Here is a 9,329-nt window from a genome sequence, read left to right as displayed (position 1 = left end):
GCTCCCGCCCAGATGACTGGGAGAAACGCTTTCAGAGAAGGAGGGTTTAAGTCCTGGTCTTCTGGTGCATTTCTCTTGCCAACCTCTTTTCACTTCAGCCGAAATCCCCAGAAGGCTTCACCTCTAGGTGCCAAGGAGGCAGCCCAAACATGGACTTCGTAGAGGTCTAGTAAAGCCAAGCAGACCAGAGTAGACCAGGTGGCCTGGGCAGGAAGGAGCAGAGTGAAACTGACTTAATTACACTTGGACGTGGATGACTGTGGTAGCGACTTCTCCAAGTAGTTTACTAAGCAACGGTGCACTCCATCTGAAGAGGGAAGATTCTGTTCCAGCAGGCAATGGGGGTCCAGTGATGTCAGAACTGCTGAATTTTTAAGAAGATAGAAATCTGGATTTTATGTGAACTCTCTCTAATCTATACACAATAAAAATAGTAATAGTAACAGCAAGCATGCCTATAGCACTTACTACATGTCCGGCACTGTTCTAGGTGCTTTAGATATCCTAACTCAATATTCGCTGTAACTCTGTGAGGTAGAGGACTATTGTGTAGCTCCATTTCACAGATGAGCAAAGTGAGGCACAGAGAGTTTAAGTAACCTTCCCAGAGTCACACAGAACAAGTGGCACAGTCAGGAGGCAAACCCAGGCCATGCTCTTAATGACTATACTCTTACTGAACTTTTGTTTAACACTCTTATTAAACCTCTTATTGAGGAAACTGAAGTCAAATTTAAGCCCTGCACAGACCAACACTGCCAAGCCAGACAAAATGCTTTTGGAAGCCTCCGGTTGGAGACCTCAGCTTTAGAGGCTACCTGGCAAGAGGCTGGCTCTTGCTCTGTTGGTCCTGCAAACCTCAATATTGACTGAGTTCCCCTGCCATCATTCAGACCCAGGCAGGGTGTCAGCACAGCCCAGGATCCAGGTGAAAGCCCTTTCCTCTGTTTCACTCACGCTACCTGCGTTTTCAACTGCTCTTTAGAACAGAGTGACGGTACAGGGCCTGGGCCAGTTGGCTTACCTTTGGGTCCTAAACAGATCACCAAACTGTGGGTGAAAGGGTGCTGGCACTGCTCTTGGAGTTGGAATCTTGGCTTCTAGTCCTGGCCTTTTGCTCTGCGTTTTATTTATGGTTTTCTTTCTCTGTTTTTTTTTTGGTGGTGGGGGCGAAGGTGGGGCTTTTAGCCTCTCTGAACCTCAGTTTCTTCATCTGTAAACTCAAACTGATAACCCCTATTGCACAGGGTTATGGTGAGGAGCACCAGACATTGTGTGTACATGTGCATTGCAAATGGAAGAGGATATTCTTAGCAGTAGAGCTTGTTTGGGGGACAGGAAGCTGTCACTTCCCCAGGGAAGCTACCCTGAGATGGAGTCAGGGAAGATGAGCTGTCTCTTCTTATCCCACCCTTCTCAGGGTTATGTTTTTGATCCCAAGTTCCTTCTTCTATCAGGCCACTCCTAAGACCATGAATGAGCCATAGCTAACTCTGGGCACGGATTTCAAGGGCGCAAGGCAGCCTGAAATTAACCATCAGTGCTTTATTTGCCAATACATCTGCCTTTGCCAATTTTCCTGTTCACTTGTATGCTTTTCCATGTTAATTTCCATGTTTATGTGCTGGGTTCAACAAGGCTAAATTCAATATAGGAGTCTCCAACCTTTCCTCACGAAGAGCTGCCTATAGTCTTAGCGTCTGTGAATATTAAGTTACTCAAGAAAAAACTGCTGAAAGTGAGACTCAGCATCACAGAGAAACCTGGTCATGCATGTCATCAACCACTTTGTGACAGGATGGTGTGCCCTTGATGAGTAAAAGCCTCATGGACCAGCAGGAGGGGCATAAAGGCATGGGCAACGTGGATGAGAAAGGGGACAGGGAGATGGCAGGAAAGCAAAACAGATCCAGGGGACAGGGGAGACAAAGGGAGGGGGCAAAGGAATAAACATGGATATGCTCCTATGCTCTAGGGGAGGCAGGTGCTGTGCTCTCTGCATCTCTCCAGCTGTGACAGTGTGATCATGAGTTAACACTGTTCAAACAGATGCCTATGGAGCCCTGTACAGAGTCCCACAGAGCCTCCCACTGTGTTCACTTCCCCTTCCAGCTCCTCTTCTACTCAGGGCAGCCTACCAGCGGTAGGCCTTTTACTCTAGATGTAAGTTGAGGAGAGGCCAAAATAGTGAGGTCAGTGGAGGGTCTTGAATGCCAGCTTCCCATTTTTCCAAACAATGGGAGCCATTACAGGGGCAAGATGCCAGGCCGGTGTTCCGGGAGGCTCCTGGTCCCGTGCAAGGAAGTCTGGGCTGCAAGGGCAGGAGGCCGGAGGCAGGGAGGCCTGTTGGGAGGTAATGAGGAACTGGGCAGGCAACAGCAGTGAGGATGGAGGGATCAGTTTAGGATATAGAATATGCAGAGAGATATCGGATACCTGGGCTAACAGTAGTGGAGTAGAAGCGACCAAAGGAGGAGTCCCAGATGACTGGCTTCTTGTTTGCTCCAGGGGCCGAGAGGAAAAGCAGAGCTGTTAACACAAACGGGGAATTGGCCCTCTCATGGCTGGGGCCCCTTCTCAGCAAAAGGCTATCCCTGAATCCCTGACATCCCTTTAGCACCGGGTGGCCGAGCGGCTCAGGGCGGCGGCCGCGGGAGCTCTCTCTCGTCCCTGGGGTCCAGGGAGGCCTGAGGCCCGAATGGGCTGAAAAGGGAGGGCGCCCCTGGGCCCCACCCGCCCCTGCGCTCCGCCCGGCCCCACTTTGGCCTGGCAGGTCGGAAAGCCAAGGAGAGCCACAGGGGGAGGAAAGCGGGTCCCACCGGCTGGGGTGGGGGCGGGGACGGGAAGGGCCTGGACGCGGGGCAGCGCGGAGGAGGGAGAACGAGGCGGACTAGGAAGAGCCCACTGGGCAGGCGCCGACGGACCCCCGCGCCAAGGCCCGGTTCGGCGGTTGCGCCTCCGCCTCCCTGGCGCCTCCTGCCCGGGTAGGAGGAGCCACAGCGCCACCCAGCGGCCGGTGGCGGGGAACGGCAGTCAGGGCTCTTGCGTGGCCCCAGAAGAGTGAGGGAGCTGAGTGGACCAGGGCCGCGGAGGAGGGCCTAGAGGGTAGCGAGTGCGAAGGTGGGGCACATAGTGGTTGATGGACTCTTAAACCAGACCCTGCATTCGCTTCGCCCACCAATCCATACGGCACGTGGCACTAGATGACTCTTCCACCGGGTCAGCTGATAATACTCCTCTTAAGCTCAACCATCTTCCATGGCTTCCCATGGGCCTCGGTGTAAAGCTCAAATTTCCCAGCTTGACCTTCAAGACCTTCCACGTTTTGACCTCAGGCTGTCTTTCAGGCTTCATCTTTTGCCACCCACTCCACGCATCCGACCAGCACTCACGCCTGCCCAAATGAACCACTGATCCGCATCCACATCCATTCACTTAGTGAACCTTTACTAAGGCACTGGGGAAACAGGGAGCAGACAGAAAGCGCCTGTCTACTCAGAGCTTACATTCAAGTGCAGAGAGAGGCAATGAACAAGAAAGATGATGTGTAAACAAGATCATTTCAAATAGTTACCAGCACTAGATCATATAGAAACAAGTGGTATGATAGAGCGTCTGCAGGCACGAAGGGCACTACCGTACCCAGAATAGTCAGGAAAGGCCTTTCGGAGAAAGTGGCGCATAAGCTAACATCTGATAGTAAGAAGGAGTCAGTCTTGCAAAAATCTAGGGGAAGAACATTTCAGGCTGAGGAAGGGCAGGTACAAAGATCTTGAGACAGGAGTAAGCTGAGTGTATCAGAGGAAAAGAAATAAGGCCGGGTGGCTGAAGGAAACTAAAGGGAGTGTACTGGGCGATTAGAGGTAGGCAAGTGACAGGTCATGTAGGGCCCTGTGGGCCACGGTAAGGGGTTTGGATTTTATTCCGATTAAGCTGGGAAACTATTGGAGGGTTTTGGCAGGGGAGAGACATGATCTGATTTGCATTTTTGAAAGATCACTATGGGTGGACTATGTGTGTGTGTGTGTGTGGGGGGGGGGAGGATGCAAAATTGGAAGCAGGGAGACCAGTTAGAGTGCCATTGCAGTGGTCCAGGAGAGAGCTGATGGTGGCCTGGTCTAAGTGGTGACAGTGGAGGTGGGAGAAATTGTCAGACTCTAGAGGTATTTTTGAGCAATTTCTGTTCATGTGTCCAAAACATCTAAGAATGTTTTTGGAGGGAAGGAAAAGCAAGGATTATGAATTCCTCCTCTGTGCTAGGAACTGTGCTCAACGCTATCACATATACTACTTCGTTTAAGTTAATTTATTTAATTTTTATAACGACATCTAACCCTATCCTTTCATGTTAGAGATAAGTACATTAACCCCAAAAGGAAACGGGACTTTATGAAAGGCAAAGTCGTCACAGCACCAAATATTCACTATTTTGAGTGCTACATGTAAGTCCTTTCTCCCCCCATTTCACAGCCTAATACAGTTTATCCAAACCCATTATGCTAAGGTCTTTTTCAGCCTCTTGTTAATTGCTAGTATTACACAAAGCAAATATATCTCAGAGTGAAACTGAAGGTCTTGAAAAAGATACAGGGTTTCATGAAGTCAGTGAAAGCGACATAGAAGACCATTTCTAACGTCATGTGGAGCCATTCATAAATGGAATTTGTCAGAGAGAGACCAGTTACCACCAGCAGAAGAGAAAATTGACTTGGGTAATGACAGGATCAAGGCTTCAAAGAGAATGATTCAACTCTCAAAGGATTACACGAGGTCCTTGGGATAATTGAAGAAGCTCTCTAATTTTGGAAAAATAAAACAAAACTCTATTTATGATTGCGTGGCAAAAATCAATATTGTGTTGTCATGCACGTCAGTCAGGAAAATTGTTATCCCCCAATGCTTGATTCATTCTTTGTTCGTTCTAAGAATTAGTGCATATTTGCAATTATTTACACATTTTAAATTTAAACAAAAAGTTCTTCACCTTTCCAATTTTATTTTCCAAGATAAAGTCCCAGTCAAACCCTTTCCTCCTTTTCCTCTATTGTGAAATGTTGGTCCCCACTTCAAATGGACTCATTGTAAGTGGCCTTTTTCTAGCACCACTTATCTGAGAATAACAAGGACTTCACATAGCCCCAGCCATCTCTTCATCCCATGATTGGCAAGCCTGGCTGCACATTAGAATCTCCTGTGGAGTTTGTTAAACAATACTGAAGCTGGGATCCCAACCTGTGCTAATTCAATCCGAATCTCTGCTGGTGGGACTAGAGCGGAAACTCTCCAGGTGATTCTGTTGCATGGCCAGTGGTGTGAGTCACTGCCGCCGCCCCTCCTGCACATGCTGAGGCTGGAAGAGACTGAGGCTGCCTGCAGTTGGACTGCCCTGAAGGGAGAGCACCAGGGCCTAGGCCCAGTGCGTGAAGGGGTCGCTCAAAGGAGCAGCTGCTGGGCAAAATCCAGGAGTCAAAGGGCAACGTGTGGCTGGTAGGGTCACTTCCTTGGCGCAGCCATTGTGCCCTTTACTCCGTTAGCACTGTGGGTATATAGCCTCCTCCAGTCCCTTGCCTCTCTTTCCTATGCTCAAGGCCAAGAGAGCCTGGCTCCCTCATGGACATGTGGTGAGACAAAAACTTGAACGTTACAGTAAGCATATGATGGTTGCTGAACACATGACATCGTGTTATCTTGTGGATCTATAACGTGTCTGTATTTTACTGCTATTCCCAGCACCCAGCATAGTACTTGACTTATAGTAATTGCTCGATGGGTATGTTTTGAATGAGTGAATAAGCCGAGTACAGGCAGGATGTGATAAGTACCATGATTAAGGTACAAAGTGTTACAGAAGTACTGAAGAGGACAAGAGGGTGTTCAGCTTGGGAGAGGGGGAATGTGCAAGTCTTCACAGCAGAGGTGGCATTTGAGCTGGACTTTGAAAGGCAGTGATGGACAGAGATGGAGAGAGGACATCCCGGGGAAAAGAAACCATGTGAGCCAAGGGCAGGAGGTGAGAAGGTGCTGAGCTCATTCAGTGAAAGGTGGGATGGGAGTGTGTGACAGCCTCAGACTGGTAGGATGGGATCGGAATCCAAAGAGCCTTGAAAGTCGTGCTGAGAAGTTTACACTTGATTCTACAGGCAATGTGGAACCATCTGATGTTTTTGCTCACGGGTGTAATATGTTCCCTTTGGGAAGATTAGATGTGTGCTTTACGGCAGCAGTTCTTTCACAAAATATTTATGGCGTGCCTCCTAAGTGCCGAAGTGTGCAGTGCTGGGGAAGCTGGATCGAAATTGGAGTAATTGAACAAGAGATTAGTTGGGAGGTATTGTAGTGGTCCAGGCAAAAGCTGCTGAGGGCCTGAAGCGGCTGAGAGGGAGCGGGTGGAAAGGAGGGGAAGGATTTGACGCATGTTACACAGGGAGAATTGACGGAACTCGGTGACTGTTTTAGGTGGAGGTCAAGGAAAGAGAAGAAAGACCGGGTGACCGATGACAATAATAATGATCACCTAGTTGAGCGGCTCCTTCATGCCGGCTGTTGTGCGAAGCGCTTTATGTCCATCATCTAAGTCTCACAATAACCCTTTTGCTAGATGAGGACACTAAGGCTCAAGAAAGTCAAGGAACTCACGCCAAGTCGTGAACTCATACACCCGGGCTCCAGAGACCACGCCCTAAACTCCATGCTCTGCTGCTTTCTGGGGAGTTGAGGGACTTGGGTTTTCTCAGTGAAGGAATTCAGCAGCTCAGTGAGGACACCAGATTCCCTCCCAACTCATGCTCTCCCCTCTCCTGGGTATGTGAGAAGGTGGCAGTGGTAGAGGGCTCTGTCTGTCACCTCTCCTGTGCTCCCCAAGCGCCTTCCTGCCTGGGATAGGAAGATGGGCCTGGTGAGGCCGAGTGTCAGAGATGAGGCTGGGAGACTAGAAGCAAAGGCTGTGACGAAGGTGAAAAACTGCTAATCCCCAGGCCATGTGGGGCCTGCAGACATATTTAGCCCACACAGAGGTATGTGGGATTTTTTTAGACTTGAGCCAACATTTTGAAATTAGAGGCTTCACGTAAAAATCTCGAGTCCTGATGTCCCTTGAAGAATGAGAAGACCTGGCAACGCTGGGCCCACATTCCCACAAGTCAACCCTGGGCTTGAGCTGCCCCTGTAGACACCCACACCCTGCACTTGTCACCACTTCCAGCCTTGGCGTCCATACTTCAGCCCAGCCCAGCCCACTTCCTTCACTCACACTTATCTGCCTGATCCCTGCAGGGGGTTGAGTTTGCACTTCCTTCTCTAGAATGGCCTACTACAGAGTTTCCCCTTTTTTTCTGAGACTTGAGCCAACAAGCGGTGGCACAGGTTCAGCATCCTCTGGTCCCGCCTCCTCCCCAAGCCATAGACTTTTTCCTTGGGCAATTTTTGACGCCACAGAACAAAACCATGAAGGGAAGGTTATCATCAAGTCTTACCATTTATTTCTTTATGGGGTTAAACAAGAGCAGAGAGGCTTCTGCCCCACAATGCAACAAAACAGAAAGCGGTACACATACAGAGACTCTCACCGAAACACAGAGGCAGGGGAAGGGCAACAACTGAACCGTAGCCAGGTGAGGGAGGAAGGGACGGGGACTACTAGGAATCCAGCTTGGAGACTCAGTCATAGGAACTAGTGCAAGAAAGTCCTACTCATGAAGCACAGTGTAGAAAATGGTGTAAGAAAGCTGCCCAGCTCTGCTGCCTGTGACGAACGGCAGGGGCAGCTGGAGGGGTGGTGGAAGATCTGGGCAGTGGGGTGGATGGGGACAGTCAAACGACTTCGAGGTGGAGTGAGGTGCCCCTTTCCCCTGCCACTGGGCAAGGCCCTGGGCTGGTCTGAGCCAGGGGTCTCCTGGGCACTTGGTGAGGGGGAAGAGGGGATGGGAGTCTCCAAGGGTCCACTCCCTGGGGTCCTAAGGTCCCCCTTTACTTCCCAGTCCCTTTTCCCCTCCTGAGGATGCAGGAGTTACAAGGCAGTACATAGAGTCTCTCACATCTACAGAAGCATCTCTGGAAAGGAGCCAGCACCTCTTGCCCTCCCCAGCTGAAAAGAGCACTCTAGGGATGGGGTATGTGGCTAGGCCTGAAATGCTGAAGGCCAAACATGGAGTGTGTGGGCAGGGCACAGGGCTGGGCAGGGGCGGGGGGAACACGCTGTGAGAAATGAGAAAACTGGCAGGGAAGGACTCCCTGGTCTCACAAAGCCTATTTGGGGACCCCGCTGAGGCCCTTGAATGATTTCCTCTGTACTAGTGAGGTTTCCCATTTATCCCCCAGCCAGCTGATTCCAGCTGTTCCCTCCCCCTCCCCCTTCTGGTTTCCCCTAATGCAGCTCCAGACCCACCCCTCCCCTTAACTCACTGGCATTGCATCCCAGGACACAGGCCCTTCTGGCACTGAAAGCCGCTTGGCCTGTCCCAGGAACACAGTTGCGGCTTCCTTTCTCGTCTGCTCCTATTGGCTTGTAGATGTCCCAGGCCACGTGGCCTCCCACCCCTAGGAGATCAGCACAAGGCTAATGGCCCCCAAGGGGCTCTCCAGGCCTCTTCTCTCGTGCAGCTCTCTAGCCTGACTAAACACTTCAAGTCTCTCAACCAAGGGACCACAGCACATCGTCTTTATTTAGCAGGTCCTCTTGCCAGTTTCTGGACTTTCTCCAGCTAGGGGCAGGGGTGGCTGGATTAGGGGACCTGCTACAGGGTGAGGAGCAGTGTGGTGGTTCCACAATTGGGATAGTAACCCATGGGGTCAGGGATGAGAAGGGATGAATACTCTTTGGTAGGCTGGGGACGGGGACAGGCTGGGGATGGGGGAGGCTCATCTCTGGAAAGCTCCGGGGCAATGCCACCAGGGTTTCCTTCATGGAGGCCTGGGCTAGGACGAGATGGGGGAGTCTGGGGACCCAGGCCAGGCCTGACCCTCTTGGGCTTAAGTCCCTCCTCCCCATGGAGATCAGAAATGGAAACGTCTTTGGCCCCAAGGCCAAGATCTCCAGGGCAAGAGTGGCCCTTGGGAGTATGTGCACCTTCTGTAGGATATGGCCCTTCAGACAGCGGCAGTCTGACCATGTGCCCTCAGCCTTCTGTTTTCAAGGCCCAAGAACCCAGTCCCTGTGCTCCTTCTCCAGAGGGCTCCTTACGCAACCCCTTCTGATTTGGGGACGTGTCCTCGAGCCTGCCTCAATGCTGATCACCTGGCTCCCCAAAGCCAGGTGGTGGCGGCCCGTTCAGCCAGCTCTCTGAGCCCTCTGCCCACCTCTCTCCTCTCCTCTCCCTCTTCCCTATCTCCGC

This window comes from Hyperoodon ampullatus (genome assembly GCF_949752795.1).
Source record: "Hyperoodon ampullatus genome assembly, chromosome: X".
NCBI lineage: Eukaryota > Metazoa > Chordata > Mammalia > Artiodactyla > Ziphiidae > Hyperoodon > Hyperoodon ampullatus.
Note: the sequence above shows the minus strand (reverse complement) of the source record.